The sequence below is a fragment of the Macaca thibetana genome, chromosome 2, assembly GCF_024542745.1.
Source record: "Macaca thibetana thibetana isolate TM-01 chromosome 2, ASM2454274v1, whole genome shotgun sequence".
In the NCBI taxonomy this organism is placed as follows: Eukaryota; Metazoa; Chordata; class Mammalia; order Primates; family Cercopithecidae; genus Macaca; species Macaca thibetana.
Window position 1 is genome coordinate 145,017,982 of NC_065579.1, and position 16,628 is coordinate 145,034,609.

A 16,628-nucleotide genomic window follows, 5' to 3' on the forward strand; every position below is an offset into this window, starting at 1 on the left:
AACTTTTTAAACAGATTTGTGCCTCCGGTCTGTACCTTTTTCTGTTGTTTGTTATATATCTTGGATTCAAAACCCCTGACACATCTGTGTTTGTTCTGAGGTTATAAAAGTTCAGTTTACTTATCTATTTTATTAAGAATGCTATCCCAGGGTGAATGGGGTGATCAGAAGGAAAGCATTCATAGAAGAGCCCTAAAGGAATAGTGGGTGGAGACTAACAGTAAAAGAGAAGTTAACTCCTTTTTTTTCCGTTATTGATAGTGAGGTGGGGGAGGGCATAAAACATAATTTAAATATTTTTAATTGATTTTATTTGGTGATTGCATTAACTTTTAAGAGTAGAGAGAGTGTGATAAAAACAATATAGTTAGTACCTGAGTGAGTGAGTGTAGATTAAACCAGCAGTCCCCAACCTTTTTGGCACCAGGAACCGGTTTTGTGGAAGAGTTTTTCCACAGATGGGGTCGGGGTGTCTGTGGGTAAGGTTGGAGTGGGATGGTTTGGGGATGAAACTGTTCACCTCAGGTCATCAGGCATTAGTTAGATTCTCATAAGGAACATGCAACCTAGATCCCTCGCAAGCACAGTTCATAATAGGGTTTGTGCTCGTATGAGAATCTGATGCCACCACTGATCTGACAGGAGGTGGAGCTCAGGTGGTAATACTCGCTTGCTGCTCACCTCCTTCTGTGTGGCCTGATTCCTAACAGGCCACTGACCTGTACTGATCTGCGACCCAGCATTTGGGGACCCCTGGATTTAACTATTTGCCTGCTTCCCTACCTGTGTCTCTCTCTTACCCGAACTATTTATTGATTGGTAAACTAAAATATTCTCATTGAAACAATGATTTAAGTGTTCACAAATGAGGTACTTGCCCCTAGTATCTAAAATTTTTAATGTAACCGTTTAGATATATGAAATTGCTATAGATAGGGGTTCGTACATGACCTCCTTGCCTGAGATTGCACACGCTTTGTGGGGTGTTTTTTTTTTTTTGAGACAAAGTCTCGCTCTGTCGCCCAGGCTGGAGTGCAGTGGCGCAATCTCGGCTCACTGCAAGCTCCATCTCCTGGGTTCACACCATTCTTCTGCCTCAGCCTCCTGAGTAGCTGGGACTACAGGCACCCGCCACCGTGCCTGGCTCTGTGTGTGTGTGTGTGTGTGTGTGTGTGTGTGTGTGTGTGTGTATGTGTGTGTGTATTTTTAGTAGAGACAAGGTTTCACAGTGTTAGCCAGTATGGTCCCAATCTCCTGGCCTCATGATCCGCCCGCGTCCGCCTCCCAAAGTGCTGGGATTACAGGCGTGAGCCACCACATCCGGCCTGCACATACTTTGTGAAGAGTTCATTCCAAATTACAGAATGAACGTTTTGAAGGCAGGATTTCAGAAGAAAAAATGTAGCTGACTCTGTGGTCCCAGCTACTTAGAAGGCTGAAGTGGGAGGATCACTTGAATCCCGGGGTGGGGTAGGGCGGTGGAGGTTGTAGTGAGCCAAATTACCACTGTGCTCCAGCCTGGGTGACAGAGCCAGATCCTTTCTCTAAATAAATAAATACAATAAAGCGGGGTAAGAGGGATTGGAAGTACTGGACATTGAGGGTAGACTGCCATTTTTAATAGAACAGTAAGCATAAGCTTCATTTAAAACAAGACATTTGAAGGAAGGCTTGAAAGAGGAGAGCAGGTTAGCCATTCAGCTGAGGAATGAGCATTCCAGGCAGGGGGTACAGCCAGAATAACTGCAGGAGTTTTCACAGTGTTTACAAGGAATTAAAAAGAGGTTAGTTGGTATGACTAGAGCAAGAATTAAGACAGGGAAGAGTGGCAGGAATTGGGAATGTGAAAGATTTAATACAGTGTATCAGTTATCTGTTGCTGTGTAACAAACCACCTTAAAACTTAGTGGCTTAGCCAGGCACAGTGGCTTGCACCTGTAATCCCAGGTACTCAGGAGGCTGAGGCAAGAAGATCACTTGAGGTCAGGAGTTCAAGACCAGCGTGAGCAACATAGTGAGAGCCTGTCTTTTAAAAAAAAAAAAAAAAAAAAAAAAAAAAAATTAGCCAGTCACGATGGTGTGTGCCTGTAGTCCCAGCTGCTCAGGAGGTTGGGGTGAGAGAATTGCTTGAGCCCAAGAGTTAGAGACTGCAGTGAGCTATGATCAGGCTACTGCACTGCAGCCTGGGTGACAGAGTGAGACTATCTTTTAAAAAATAATAAAAATAGTAGCTTAATATAACCTTTATTTGCTCACAATTTTGAGTCAGCCATTTGAGCTGGGCTCCGCTATTTGGTTCGTAGGCTTGTCGTTATAGTTGTTGGGGGCTCGGGTGGACCTGGATGGTCTAAGATGGCCTCCCTTCCTCATGTGTCTGGTAGTAGGTACTGGCTGTTGGCTGGGCCTCTCAAGGTTTTATTTTTTCTTTTTGACACTCATCCATGTAGACAAGCTACAAGGATTTTAGACCGAATAGCTATTATAAGGGTGAGGTTGTCAATAACCGAGATGTAAAGTGTGCTGGAAATCTCAGTGCAACAAGAAAGGACAAACTCCAATGCACAAATACTTTTTAAGCCTCTGCTTGTGTCACATTTGCTAACATTTCACTTGGCCAAAGCAAGACCATGACCAAACCCAATTTCACTGGATGGAGAAATACATTCCACCACTTTTTTCTTTCTTTCTTTCTTTTTTAAGACAGGGTCATACTCTTGTCCAGGCTAGAGTACAGTGGCACAAACACAAGTCACTGCAGCCTGGATCTCCTGGGCTCAAGCCGTCCTCCTGGCTCAGCCTCCTGAGTAGCTGGGACCACAAAAATGTGCCACCACGCTCTGCTAATTTATTTATTATTTTTTTTATTTTTTATTTTTTTTGTAGAGACGGGGTCTCACCACGTTGCTGAGGCTTGGTCTCAAACTCCTGGGCTCAAGTGATCCTCCTGCCTTGGCCTCCCAAAATGTTGAGATTACAGGCATGAGACACTGTGCCTGACCAGAAGCCACCTCTTGATAGGAGTGGGAAAGCCAGATTATAAAGGGAAGGGTATACGAGATTGGATGAATGTGGCTATTAATCTACCATAAAGAAGGCCAAATCAGATACGCCTTTGAAGGCCATTTGAGTGTAAAGGAAATTGAGTGGATAAAACATACTCAGTTTCTCCCACTGTCCTCTCAACAACACACTTCTGATGCCAGGTCTATGGGGATTTCTTCCCACCAGCAAGCAATTCTGCAGCAGACACCAGCGGAGTATCCTTTAATTCAATTCAATTCTGACTCTGTCTACGTGGAGATAGTATTAGATCACACTAGGTGAGGACTGAGTCCCACAAGGCTGCATCCCACTTCCAGTGCCCATTGAGAGCCCCAGGTTATTTTGCTTGTACTTCTGACCAACTGGCTGTAAATTGGGGTTTCCACAGCCTCCTCCTTGGATTCAGTTAATTTGCTAGAGTGGCTTACAGAATTCAAGAAAACATGTATACTGGCCTATTATAAAGGATGCAGATGAAAAGATGCATAGGCAAGGCATATGGGAAGGGATGCAGTGCTTCCATTAAGCCCCCACCCTCCAGGAAACGTCACATGTTCAGCTATCCAGAAGCCCTAACTCTGTCTTTGGGTTTTTATGGAAACTTCAATATGTGAGTGTGATTGATTAAATTGCTTGCCATTGGTGATCAGTTTAACCTTCACTTTCCTTCCTTTACCCTCCCAGAGGTTGGGGGATGGGGCTGAAGTGCCAATTCTCTAATTATGCCTTGGTCTTTCTGATGACCAACCTCATCCTGAAGCTGCCAACCATCAGCCATCTTATTAGCATACAAAAAGACACATCACTTTGGAGATTCCAAGGAATTTAGTAGTTCTATGCCAGGAAAAGGAAAGGAAGACCAAATACAGTTGACTCTTGATCAAAGTGGGTATTAGGGGTGCTGGACCCTCACACACAGTCAAAGATCCGCGTATAACTTTTGACTCCCCCAAAGCTTAGCAGAGCCTTACTAATAACATAAACTGTTATTAACACATATTTTATATGTTATATGTATTATATACTCTATTCTTACAATACAGTAAGCTAGAGAAATTAAAATGTTAAGAAAATCATAAGGAAAATGTTATTTTAATTTTAAAATGTTATTAAAGTCATAAAGAAAATACATTTACAGTACTATATTTACATATGTTTACAAGACAAATCATCTGTATGAAATGGTAGGCAACTGCAGCAGCAGACCTCAACCTATGGTATGTATCATGCAATCAACTTTTTCTTGTAATGTCATGACATTTTCTTTGCTTCTTGGGAGCACTTCAGTGTCACTAGTCACACTTCTTACGCATCTCATGGTGTTATTCAAGGTTTACAGTATTGTACTAAACACAATGAAAAATAATAGAGAACCCCCAAGAGATCACTTTTTACTGAGATATGCAGTTTACTGGAGAGAGGACCTGATGACTCAGGTGATTAGTGAGTGTCACATGCGTTTTAAGCGGATACTTGCAATATTTCACTCACTGCTAGCAACTGGAGGTGGCTGTGAAAATTTTACAGTAGCACAGTAAATACTACAGTTAATTTTATGCGGTTTATGCTGTTATGATTTAATACTTCATCTTTGTTTACATTTCTCTTGACTGCAAATGGCACCATGTAAGTGTTTGTATAAATTTTGATAGATTTAACTTCAGATTTGTATATACTTTATGGTATTAAATGATAAAATAAACAGTATCTGTATATGTTTTATGCATTCATTAACATCTTTTAATTTTTTGGTATTTCTAGGTTATGCAGTTTGCCATTTTTTCCCAAATTGTTGCAAATCTCCAAAATATTTTAAAATATTTTGGAAAAAATATGTAAGTGGATCCATGTAGTTCAGACCTTTGTTGTTCAGGGGTCAACTGTGTATTTCACAGTATCGCAGGAATTCATTGAGGAATTTTAAGCAGAGGACTGATGTGATTTGACTTAGGTTTTTAAAGGATCATTCTGGTTATAGTATTAAGAACAGATATGGGGGCAAGATAGACCAATTGGGAGACCATTTTAGTAACTCAGGCAATATATAATCATGGTTTAGACTAAAGTACAAGTGAAGATTATAAGATGTAGTTGAATTTTAGATGAATTTTGAAGGCAATGCTAACAGAATTTTCTGGCGGGTTGGATGTAAGGTATGAAAGAAATCGGTAACTGAGGATTTTATCCTAAACAGCTGGAAGATTTGTCATTAACTGAGATGTAAATGCTGCTGGAGAGCAGGTTTTGTGGGAAAGAGCTGGAGTTCAGTTTCAGGTGTCCATCAGCCATCTAAGTGGGAATGTTGAATAGATAAGTGGCATTTATGAGTCTAGAGACTCTTAGAGTCATAGGATACTAAGGAGAAAGTTCTAGGCAGAAAATATGATTAGGGAGAAGAAGAAAAGGAAGAAGATTGGCCTATGAGAGAAGAGGAAAATCCAGAGATTTTTTGGTGTACTGGAAAACCAAGTATGGAAATTCTTCGTAGGAGAAAGGAAACATCAAGTACATCAAATGCTGCTGATAGGTCAGTAAGAAGAGGGCTAAGAACTTCTCTTTGGATGTAGTAATTTGGAGATGATTGGTCACCTCAACAAAAACTTTTTAGTAGACCAATGAGATAAAAGCCAGTTGAGTGGGTTTGTGAATGGGAAAAAGTAATTTGTAGACAGTGAGTTTGAATAATCTTTATGAGTTACACTACAGTAGGAAGAAGAGAAGTGGGGAAGCAACTGGTGAAGGGAGTGGAGTCAAGAAGTTTATTTAAGATGGGAGAAATAAGATTTACATGCTGAAGGGGAAAATTCATTAGAAAAAATCTATCAGTTTCTTATTTAATAAATAGCATTTGTTATGTGCCAACACTATTCGAAATGTAACTGAAACACAGGTTCAGGCACTCACCACTTGTAGAGTCCGATATAAAGAGAGTGACTTGTGAGGTCTGGTATAAAGAGAGTGACTTGTTATTCTAAAGCTAGCTTAGGGGAAGAAATACAGGCCTCCTGCCTTAAGGGTACCACTTCAGCTTTGGAGCAGAAAGCAGGTGCTTTTAAAAGGGAGCTTGGCAAGAACGGCATGCAATGGAGAACGCAAACAGGTGAGGGTGCTTTATCTGCTGGGCAGTTGAGCTGGCAATCACTGGCACCTTCATGGGCAGAACTAAGTTGTAAAAGTGGCTGAGGCCGGGCACAGTGGCTCATGCCTGTAATCCCATCACTTTGGGAGGCCGAGGCGGGCAGATTACCTGAGGTAGGGAGTTTGAGACCAGCCTGACCCAACATGGAGAAACCCTGTCTCTACTAAAAATACAAAAAAAAAAAAAAAGTCAGGCATGGTGGCAGGCACCTGTAGTCCCAGCAGCTCGGGAGGCTGAGGCAGAATTGCGTGAACCTGGAAGGTGGAGCTTGCAGTGAGCCAAGATCGCGCCACTGCACTCTAGCCTGGGTGACAGAGCGAGACTCCGTCTCCAAAAAAAAAAAAAATTAGCCGGGCATAGTGGTGCATGCCTACAAATCCCAGCTACTCAGGAGGCTGAGCCAGGAGAATCGCTTGAACTCGGGAGGCAGAGGTTACAGTGAGCTGAGATTGTGCCATTGCACTCCAGCCTGGGCAACAAAAAGCAAAACTCTATCTCAAAAAAAAAAAAAAAAAAAAAAAAAAAAAAGGTGGCTGAAACTCTTTAGGTCAGAGAGAGTTTCATTGCCAGTGTACTTTTTGTTGTAAATAGACTGTTGTCTCTCGAGACAATCTCCTGGTGGGAGAGTTCCACTCTGGAGCTTCTAAGCACATGTCTGGTGAAGAGGAGGTAACAGGTTATAATTGTATTTCTAAAGAGCTAAGTAGGAAATGGGGTACAGGGGAAAAGGAGGAATGAGAAAAGAGAAAAAATAATTTTAAAATAACTCATTCTGTCTCTTAGAAAGATGGAGGTACTCAGTTACAGAAACACTTTATAAATATAAACTCATTTAATATAAGAATGAAACAGTGACTGGCCACTCAGTATAAAGTAATATGGTGGGTGCTATAAGGAGTTCAAGAATGTATAAGACACAATGTCAGACTTAAACACTCACAATGTCAAGTAAAAATATATATATATACCATAAAAATTAGACAATTTAGAAGTACAGAGAACTAAAAGGAAGTTACTTTTAATGAGAAAATAAGGAATGTCAATATAAAGGTAGACTTATTTGGACTTAATTTATGTACGTTTCACTTCAAGCACAGAGCAGATAAGTTTTTTTGTTTGTTTCTTTGTTTGTTTGTTTGTTTGTTTTCTGTTGCCCAGGCTAGAGTACAATGTTGCAATCTTGGCTCACTGCAACCTCTGCCTCCCAGGTTCAAGCGATTCTCCTGCCTCAGCCTCCCGAGTAGCTGGGACTAAAGGCACACACCACCACACCCAGCCAATTTTTGTGTGTGTTTTTAGTAGAGATGGGGTTTTGCCATGTTGGCCAGGCTGGTCTTGAACACCTGACCTCATGATCCCCCCGCCTCGGCCTCCCAAAGTGCTGGCATTACAGGCATGAGCCACCACGCCTGGCCAGAGAGTGCATTCTAAGGTAGGATGGGGACAGGGTTGGATATAGAAAGGAAAACATTTGTCTTCAGAAAAGACAAAGAACTTCAGAGATATTTTCTATTACTGTAATTGTCATCTTCATGTTTGTAGTCCTAGCTCCTGTGTAACAGTGAGGAAAAAAAGGAAGAGTGGGAGGGTGGATGTGGATGTGTCAACTGCATGTGCGCATCTTCAATACCTAGAATACAGGGAGTCCTCTACTGGGCACATATACTTAGGACCCTATCTCTGATTTAAAATCAGTTTGCTGAGCCATCCAGTATTATTTTTCACATAAGTAAAATGGAAAATTTTGAGCTCTGGTAAACCCAGGAAATAGGATTACAGTGTGTCGTTTAATTCTCATTTCCTCTTAATGAAATGTGAACTGGTTGTTTGAAGTCTAACGATATGTGGAGAATACAGACTGTTTAGATTGATACATGGGTGGAAGAATGTATTTTATGTTCAGTGGAAACTTGTGAAGAAAAGTTTATAGGGATTCATTTCCAAGGAGTGTAGAAGCCTAATTAAAGTTGACTTTTTTATCCTCATTGGTGCCTCATGCACGTTAACTGTTTGAAAAATCTAGGTATGTTTTTCATTACACCCTGATTGCAACTTCAGGGAAAAGATCTTTTCTGGGCTCCAAAAGTTCTAACAGAAAAGGGAATATGTATGGTTGTTACATATGTATGTATGGTTGTCATATTATATACCAAATGAGCCTACCTTTATATTGGCATTCCTTATTGTCCAGTTAAAAGTTCCAGTTTCCAGGTGGTCAGGTTTACCCATAATCAAAAAAAATACAAATGATAAGTGAAAATAAGATCTCATTTTAATTATCAGATTAATCAAAATACAAAAGTTTGATACCTGGAGCTGGCACAGTCATTCACCTACACTGTTGGCGGTAGTGTAAACTGTTGCTGTCTTTCAGGAAAGCAATGTGTAATCTCTATCAAAGTGCAAAATATATACCCTCTGATATACTGCTAGGAATTTACACTATCACTATACCCAAAGAAGTTCACCAAGATATATACAAATATGTTTGTAATTTTAAAATGGAAAGAATTTGTTCTGGTGCCCAGTTGAAGTTTAACGACAAATACCTTTGACGTTCCCTCACCCCCTCTCCTCCCAAAGGTGATTCCGCTTTCTTCCTTATTGAAGAACTGTATCCCATATTGTCATGTTTTACAATTATCAGTTGGGTTTATAATAAGTTTTTTTTTTTTCCCCTAGAAACAGAGGCTTTTCATTTATTCTGTTAATAGTTGTCACTAGAGATGAGGTGTTCAGAATGAAAGATCGAGTACTCTGAGATGATTCTCACGCAAGAGGTATTAGGAACATAATGGGCAACAGTAGGGATCTGTTAATTAAAAACAAATCTTTAAGAAGTAAGGACTGTTAAGGATTGGTATGTGAGAATGAAATGGGGGAAGTAGGTGGTCTAGAAGAAGCTTACTGTAACTGCATCACTGCAGTTTTATCTGTGATAATTCTTTTAATTTTTTTTAATAATTAAAAAATAAATAATTTTTTAATTATTATCTCCAGATAATTCTTTTAATTTCTAAAAACTCCATTTTCTTTTCTTTTTTTCTTTTTTCTTTTTTTTTTTTCTTTTTTTTTTTTTTTTGAGATGGGGGTCTCACTGTGTTGTCAGTGGCTATTTACAGGCACAATCATAGTGCACTACAGCCTTGAACTCCTGGCTCAAGCTATTCTCCTCCAGTCTCCCAAGTATCTGGGATTACAGGCGTGTGCTATTGTGCCTCCATTTTCATCTCTGAAGAATAGAACCAGGTCACAAAATTTGAGAGAGCAGCAGAGGAAGACAGAACTTTTATCACATATTTCCTAAACGAATGCTGCCTTTCCATTTTATATCATTGCATTTACATTTATCATTTATATGTTTTATCATACATATTTTACCAAATGTCACAGGTCATTTAATGAAACAGTTCCAGTTTTTGCCTGTTAATCTTATGTTTTCTCTAGTGCAAGAGGTGGCAAATTGCTGGCATCATTTGACTCAATACTGTTATCCACTAAATTAATTATATGCCAGATTACCTATCAGTTTAGAGTTGGGTGGACGAAAAAAGCCCAGGCTAAAGTGCAGTAGCATGATCACTGCTCACTACAGCCTCCTTCTCCTGAGCTCAAGCCATCCTCCCGCCTTGGCCTCCTGAGTAGCTGGGATGGCAGGTGTGCACTGCTACACCTAGCTAATTTTTTTATTTTTTGTAGAGTCAGGGTCTCACTATGTTGCCTGGTCTGCTCTCAAACTCCTGGGCTCAAGCAATCCTCCTGCCTTGGCGCCCCCCTTCCCCCGCCAAAAGTACTAGGATTACAGGCATGAGCCACCATGCCCAGCCTTCAGTTGTCCCTTAAATGAAGATTAATATTGGAGAGAGTTGAGCCTCGAGAAGCTCTAGTTTCAGTCCTACACAATTACATATGTTCAGTTAACCTGCCAGAGGTTTTATTTCTCATCTATAAAACAAGAATGTTTTGAGATAACCTCTCAAGATTTTTAGATTTCACAATACTCAGATGATACCTATACAGACATATAAAGATTGGTTTTTAAAATAAAATGGCCAGGCATGGTGGCTCACACCTGTAACCCCAGCATTGTGGGAGGCCAAGGCGGAAAGATCACTTGAGCCCAGAAGTTCAAGACCAGCCTGGGCCACAGAGTGAGACCCTGTCTCTACAAAAAATTTTTAAAAATTAGCTGGGTGTGGTAGTATGTGCCTGTAGTTCCAGCTCCTCGGGAGGCTGAAGTGGGAGGATTGCTTGAGCCCAGAGGGTCGAGGCTACAATGAGTGGTGATTGTGCCACTGCACTTCAGCCTGGGCAACAAAGCAAGACCCTGTCTCAAAAATAATAATAATAAAATAATATTTTCTTTCAGAAAGAGACTTGTGTCTTAAACTTCTCATGCATTACTCATTTGTAGTCAGTTATATTTGATTTAAAAAGCAATTTCTTATCTGATTATAATTCCTAAATTACCAACTCTACAGACAGTAAATGAGGGATTTTGCATAAACTGGAACAGCTCGTGTATTGGAAAATCCAAATTTAAACAAAAGCCTTATAACTTTGGGTAGAGTGATTGTTTGTTATCAAATGCATTCAATCTAGGATTCCTTTATTTATTTGTTTATTTTGAGAAAGTGTCTCGCTGTGTTGCCCAGCCTGGAGTGCAGTGTTGTGATCTTGACTCACTGCAACCTTCGCCTCCCAGATTCAAGTGATTCTCCTGCCTCAGCCTCCTGAGTAGCTGGGATTACAGGTTTCCGCCACCACACCTGGCTAATTTTTTTTTTTTGAGACAAAGTCTTGCTCTGTCGCCCAGGCTGGAGTGCAGTGGCACCATCTCGGCTCACTGTAACCTCTGCCACCTGGATTCAAGCAATTCTCCTGCCTCAGCCTCCTGGGTAGCTGGGATTACAGATGTGTGCCACCATGCCCAGCTGATTTTTGTATTTTTTTTAGTAGAGACGGGGTTTCACCATGTTGGTCAGTCTGGTCTCGAACTCCTGACCTCGTGATCCACCTGCCTCAGCCTCCCAAAGTGCTGGGAATACAGGCATGAGCCACCATGCCTGGCCTAATTTATTATTGTTGTTATTTTTTAGTAGAGTTAGGGTTTCAACATGTTGGCCAGGCTGGTCTCAAACTCCTGACCTGTAGTGATCCACTCACCTCAGCCTTCCAAAGTGCTGGGATTACAGGCGTGAGCCACTGCACATGGCCTCAGATTTCTTTAAATGACTCTTTTTAAGTCCAGTGTAATACGTATTATTTCATATGTAAATTATTAATTTGCATATCATTTTACAGAAAAAAATCTGTCAAGTGGGAATAGCATATCTTATTACACGATATTAATCTCTGGTTATACTAATTAGTAAGTTGTAATTTGAAATTAATACAAATTTATAGTGAAATTGGTGTTACCATATGATGTATATGTATACTTTTAAATAATGATGTTCACATAGACTGTATCTGTCAAAACTGATTAGTTTCTTACAAACATGAGAATTAAATTTTGGGCATAGACTGAATGCTTCTTAAGCAGCAAGTGATTCTGGAGTGCATCAGTCTGCATTCATGAAACTAAGCATAGATATAAAATTGAACATGATTTGGTGCAGTAGCTCACACCTGTAATCCTAGCACTTTGGGAGGCTGAGGTGGGCGGATCGCCGGAGGTCAGGAGTTCAAGACCAGCCTGGCGAACATGGTAAAACCTTGTCTGTACTAAAAATACAAAAATTAGCCGGGCGTGCTGGCAGATACCCGTAATCCCAGCTACTCTGGAGGCTGAGGCAGGAGAATCACTTGAACTGGGAGGCGGAGGTTGCAGTGAACTGAGATTGTGCCACTGCACTCCAGCCTGGGCAGCAGAGCAAGACTCCATCTCAAAAAAAATAAAATAAAATGGAACATGGCTGAGAATATAGATTTCTTGAAATTTTGGTGGGGGAAAGACTTGCGCCACAAATATCCTGGGCTTAGTGTCTTTTACAGAGTTTCTCATTAGATTCAATATCTTCTTTCTGTAGTTGCTGACCTATATATAATTGGTGCCTCTGTAAAGCCTGTTACTTTTAAGTAGAGTTGTTTTTCGTATTTAGCATAAACAGGCTGAGAATTTGTTGTTACTGTTGACTGACCACTTAGGATTGGCCATGGGAGAAGACTTAGAATAGTCATAAAAACCGTGAACTTGGATTTAGAATATCTGATCTCCCGATTTAGCTTAACTTCTCACTAGTCCTCAGTCTTTAAATAATTCCAACTTCTCATGAGCCTCACATTCCTCGTATTTAAAATGAATGATAGCTGGGCACCCTTGCTTGTGCCTGTAGTCCCAGGTACTTGGGAGTCCGAGGCAGAATCACTTGAACCCAGGAGTTCAAGACTAGCCTGGCCAACATAATGAGACCGTCCCCATTCCCCCATCTCAAAAAACTTAAAAATTTGGAAAAATAAAAAGGAATAATTGCTGCCTTACAAACCTCACAAGATAGTTCAAAAGCAGAGACCTTTAACCTGGAAGCAGATCTTTTTAGTACTTACACAGTTTTTGTTTGTTTGTTTTGAGATGGAGTCTTGGAGTCTCGCTCTGTCACCCAGGCTGGAGAGCAGTGGCGCGATCTCGGCCCACCACAACCTCCACCTCCTGGGTTCAAGTGATTCTCCTGCCTCAGCCTCCTGAGTAGCTGGAACTACAGGTGCGTGCCACCATGCCCAGCTAAGTTTTTGCATTTTTATTAGAGACAGAGTTTCACCATATTAGCCAGGATGGTCTCCATTTCCTGACCTTGTGATCCACCTGCCTCAGCCCCCTAAAGTGCTGGGATTACAGGTGTGAGCCACCACGCCTGCCACTTTACACAATTTTTTAATATCCACTGGGAATTTTGGTCACTATGAAAGCCTATTGCTACAAAGACATTGTCCTCAACTCTGACTCTGTGCCATTATCAGTGTGCATTATTGTTCTTATGCTACTTTGTCCTCCCACTTGAGAGTATCAGTCTTCTGAGGATAAAGAGCCTGAAGCCCAAAAATACAAGTAGAAGTCAGTACATACTCATTGACACTTCAGATGGTATCTAAACAGAATGTTCTTCATCTCTAGTTATTTTTATTTTTATTTTACCTGACTAGTATAGATTTATGGTGTAAAATAAATTTTTATTATGTATCAACAAAAAACTTGGAACTCAGGATCATGACTAACCAAAGAAAAGTAAATGGTGTTAGCCTGATGATCTAAAGTTTCTCTCTCTCTCTTTCTTTTTTTTTTTTTTTTTTTTTTTTTTTTTTTTTTTTTTTTTTTGAGGCAGGTCTCACTCTGTCACCCAGGCTGGAGTACAGTGACACAATCTCAGCTCATCACAACCTGGGCCTCCTAGGTTCAGGTGATCCTCCCACCTCAGCCTCCCAAGTAGCTGCAACTGTAGGCATACAAGCCCCCCATGCCGTGCCCAGCTAATTTTTTTATTTTAATTTTTTGTAGAGATGGGGCCTCACCATGTTGCCCAGGCTGGTCTTGAACTCCTGGGCTCAAGCAGTCTGCCCACCTCAGCCTTCCAAAGTGCTAGGGTTGCAGGCGTGAGCCACTACACCCGGACGATCTAAAGTTTCTTAAAACACCACGAATCTTAAGGTAAAACTGTAATGCTTAAGTTTAGTTATTTAATCTTAAAATTAGATGTGCAAAGGTATTTTCTGAGTACATTATTTGAAAAATAGACAAATTTCAGCTGTCTTAGCACTTAGTTATTACCAGTAAAGACCAGTGGTTAAGAGTACATAAATAAGTACTTTATAAAGGAAACCCTAATTACTAGGATATTAAACAGATTTTCTAAATTTAAATTATCCAAGATTAAACCCATTTCCTTTTTTGATAAGATTACTAGTAGATTAGAGATGCTCTGAAGACAGGGTATGCTGGATTTCAGCAGTCATTTAACAGAGACTTTTGTGATATCTTTGGGGGAAAGTAATAACTTATTATTTGTAACTGAATAAGTGAATGAATGAGTGAAGATTACTAATTTAGTAAATGTCAGCCTGGAACAAGGTCTCTAATGGCTTGCTTCAGGATACTCCCTGTCCAGTTCAACCTCTTCGTTAATTCCTTGGCTAAAAATATTGACATGCTTAGTCAGTTGAAGATGTCAAGCAGCTGAAAAGAATAATTAAAATTTTGAGCAACAGAGTTGGAATCTAGAGATATTAAATGAAAAGCAGAGGTCATCACATTATGTGATTCAGCTGTACCACATTTATGTGATTTATGGAAAGGGCAATTATTTTTAACACCGTTTTCAGTTAAAGAAAAAGCAAACAGGATGCAAGCTACATGCATCTGAGTTAGATACAAAAAGAATCTTAGATTTTAATCTAAATCAGACAAAGCTCTTGTTACACTGCAGTGCATTTTAAGAATTAGGATGTCTTAGGCATTCTTTGAAATTAAAATCTTTGAAATTAAAATTCAAGGAAAGAAGCATTAATATTACCCTATATTAGAATATTATATCAGAAATGTTAATATAATTACAACATAAAACACCCCAAGAGGAAACAAATCTCCTAATAGTTGGAAAGAATGAATGAAATTCCTAATGATATCCCAATGTTTGTTTTATTTATAAAAAGATACTAAAGAACATTTGTTATCAATTAATCATGAACAGTTTTGTCTCACTAAAATTTTCCTCTCAATGTGCAAGACAAAGCACTAAATTACTAGTAGCTTTAATTAGGACTTTTTTTTTTTCCTCATCCTCTACATTAGTGCTTTACAAATTCTTTAATATCCTATAAAGCCTTAGCAGTTGTTTCAATTGTAACTTTTTTTTTTTTTGAGGCTGAGTCTTGCTCTGTCGCCAGGCTGGAGTGCAGTGGTGTGATCTTGACTCGCTGCAACCTCCATCTCCTGGGTTCAAGCAATTCTCCTGCCTCAGCCTCCCAAGTAGCTGGGATTACAGGCACGCGCCACCATGCCCGGCTAATTTTTGTATTTTTAGTAGAGACGGGGTTTCACCATGTTAGCCAGGATGGTCTCGATCTCCTGACCTCATGATCCACCCGTCTCGGCCTCCCAAAGTGCCGGCATTACAAGCATGAGCCCCCGCATCTGACCAACTTTAACTTTAAAATGTTTTGCAAATAAAATTTTAATCAAATTATAAGAAAGTAAAAGTAATTTTGTTGGAATATATTCATGGAAAGATGGACAATGTTTATTTCCCAAGTGACTGCCAAAGTCAGTAGCAAACTAGAGACTATTCCATATTGATTTTCTAAATAATGGCTTGAAAACAGAGGTCTTCTACATTTATTGTTTCTTCGTCTTAAATTTGTCTCCTAATTTTAATTTTGAATGATTTTTTCCCCTTTGACATTTCTAATAAACTTAACCATGGGTAGACCATCTTTTAAGGTCCCTTTGTATTCTCATTTGGGATTTTGAATTTTTAAAATATATCTCCACTTTTTAATATAAGCATGTATTTGAAGTGATATGATTTATGCTTTTATTTCTTACTGATTCATTCAACAGATATTTATTGAGCCCATACTGTCCACCTCTTACTGGAGAACTAGAAGTGAATATAGGGCCATGAGCTCCCTGAAGGAGTTCACTGTCTAGTAGGGGAGCTGAGATGTAAACAGATGGTAACAGTATATGAGAGAGATTTTTTCATCACCAACTTCTAAATCTGATTTTGCCCTATTTCTACTCTGCCCAGTCATTCATATCTCTCCCTCTCAAATGCTGCCTTTTTTTTTTTCCCTCAAGTTAAAAATGATTTTGTCTTGCTAGGTGTGGTGTCTTGTGCCAGTAATCCCAGCCACTCAAGAGGCTGAGGCAGGAGGATTGCTTGAGCCCAGGAATTTGAGGCTGCAGTGAGCTATGATCACACCTGTGAATAGCCACTGCACTCCAGCCTGTGCAACAGTGTAAGACCTTGTCTCAAAAAATAATGAAATAAATGAAATCAAAATAAGGAAATGACTTTGTCTTATATAGGCTTTAGGAAGACTTATTTTATGAACAATTTCAATCATTGTTGACATTAAATAGATGGTTGAACTGTGGCCATTGGTCCTAATTTCACTTTTAAAAGTTTCGGGGTTTCCTGTGTTAATGTATCCACTTGAATGCTAGTAGGAAGTCTGTACTCAGATGAAGTACAGAAAGCTCAGCACAGGGTTTCTTCTCTTCCTTTTTGGAGTGAGTCACTTTATTGTTATATTTTTGATTTTTTAATGAAGTGTTTCAAGCCAGGAGCAGTGGCTCACACCTGTAATCCCAGCACTTTGGGAGGCTGAGGTGGGAGGATCACCTGAGGTCAAGAGTTCAAGACCAGCCTGGCCAACATGGTGAAACCCTGTCTCTACTAAAAATACAAAAATTAGCAGGGCATGGTGGTGCACGTCTGTAGTCCCAGCT

At 39.9% G+C, this 16,628-nt stretch overlaps 1 protein-coding gene across 11 annotated transcripts in view; it reads left to right on the forward strand.

The window, feature by feature from the left end:
* The window catches only part of TMCC1 (transmembrane and coiled-coil domain family 1), a 255,494-nt gene that overhangs the window by 177,445 nt on the left and 61,421 nt on the right, over positions 1–16,628 (forward strand). Inside the window, exon 1 of one of the 11 annotated variants that reach the window (XM_050781661.1) lies at positions 4,145–5,569. The exons of 9 other annotated variants lie outside the window; for them this stretch is intronic. The gene's annotated coding sequence lies outside the window, so the exon portion shown is untranslated. Of the gene's footprint in view, positions 1–4,144; positions 5,570–9,196; positions 13,827–16,628 lie in introns of those variants that run through there. One more of the 11 variants, XM_050781662.1, reaches the window with a different exon arrangement.